We start from the raw sequence: 1,942 nt of genomic DNA on the forward strand, positions 1-1,942 counted from the left end.
AAGAAAGAAAGAAAGAAAGAAAGAAAGAAAGAAAGAAAGAAAGAAAGGAACCAAAACAAGAAAAAGAAAAGAAAGAAAAAAAAAAGAAACTTGAAGGAAACAGGGATAAGGCAGGAAGTAAAAGGAAAAATTGCTTAATATCTTCACAGGTGTAAGTCAGGCTATGAAATAGGAAAAAGATGCTATAAGAAAGGCATATTAAGAGAACCAAGAAAAGGAACTCTAAACATTCATAGATAATATGAAGGAAATTTCCTAGGAAGATTAAAGACAGTGAGGTTTTTGATACTACCACAAACATTCACTAGGGCTTGCTCTTGTGAATTGGCAGCTGCTGGTTTTGTCTTATTTTCTCCATAAATATGATTGATATTATGTTTATTTACATCTCACATTATTCCACAAAGTATGTCACACAAATAATTCATACAAATACTCTGTATAAATCATACTAATAAAATGTAGGTGGGCAGCAAATAAACAGAAAGAAAATCAGTTCAAAGGAAAATAAAAATACTTTTGACCATAAATCAACAGAGAGGTTATAGTTTAACTTCAAACCTACTTCAGTAAATTTGTTAAAAAATGAATGAAAGGGTAGTGATATAAATCACCCTTGTTTGTGAAAACACAGTGACAGGGAGTTTCTCTTCTATTTTTTCTTATTATATTTACTTAGAAAAATATCAGAAATCCCAGTTACCACAGCTTTTTGATTGGCATAGGGCTGAATAATAAAAACTTGTCTGGGGTAGTTAAAATCTGCTTTACTTTACACTGATTCCTTTCTCATGCAGCTTTTCAGGTCAGCTGTGACATACAGCAAGCTACCCCTCTACCAAGATGTTTCCTTCAGGTTAGTGTTGGACATCATAGTTCTTACAAAGCTCTCGTAAAGGAGTTATGATACATACATACCCCTGTTTGTTTGATGCTTTTATTAGATGAGGGCCATCTACTACTAACCTTAGACAGTCTCAAGGAGCCAGTAAGTTTGAAAAAGACTGCTGTTAAGGACCGATTTTATTAATAATGAACCTAAGCTCTGTACTTCAGTAATACTTTTCTTCTAAGAGTCCTGAACTATCAATACTTTGTGATTTAAATGAATTAAGGCCTATAAGACCCTTCGAGCTAGAGAAGACATGTTTTTGAAGTAGAAGATCTAAGAAAGAGAGATACAGAGTTAGTTTTACATTTAAAAAGTGAAATGAAAAATCACCGTTCCTAGACCACCACCCCGCACGGCCCGTGGTCGTATAGTGAGGCTACAGAGCTGAGGGGAGGGCTCCTTCCTGTCTTCTTGTCCCAGCCCTCTTCCAGCCCCTCAGCTTCCCAGACCCTCATGCAGCTGGTTGTAATTTCTTTCAGGAGCTCTTTTACTGTCTACCTTTCGGGATTAAAAAAAAAAAAAAAAAATCAAGAACTTAAAAGACACACACAAGTTTAAAAAAGCAAAGTGCAGAGAGAGGAAGAAGTGACAATTTTTTTTTGATAATTATGCTTTTTTTTAAATTTTTAGTATTTTTCAGTTTTTACTGTGGGTCAGCTATTGATATTTCATCAGGATAACCATTTCTTTGCTGAGTTCAGGTGACTGAAAGAGAGCCACACCCTCAAAACAAAACACACAAAACCACAGAATCACCTTTAATCCAGCTTTTTATACAATGTCTCAGTTTCCCGTAACTTTGCACACAAGCTTCTGTGTTGAGTTGAATTGTACCTGCTTTTTTTATTTGCAGAGAGTGTGACTATTGAACTTGAAACGTTTTAAAAAGAATCACCTTTCTTCCCCTTTCTCTCATTTATTGTGTTATGTCCCACCTTGCTCTCTATACCCCTCTTCTCTTTTCCCTGGTTCCTCCTTCCTCTGCTTCCTCCATAGTCTTTTTCTTTTCCTATCTTACCAACAGTCTCATATTCTCAGACCTCGAACCAA

Source organism: Monodon monoceros, unplaced genomic scaffold (genome assembly GCF_005190385.1).
Source record: "Monodon monoceros isolate NGI ecotype Baffin Bay Population unplaced genomic scaffold, NGI_Narwhal_1 Super_Scaffold_11, whole genome shotgun sequence".
Taxonomy (NCBI): domain Eukaryota; kingdom Metazoa; phylum Chordata; class Mammalia; order Artiodactyla; family Monodontidae; genus Monodon; species Monodon monoceros.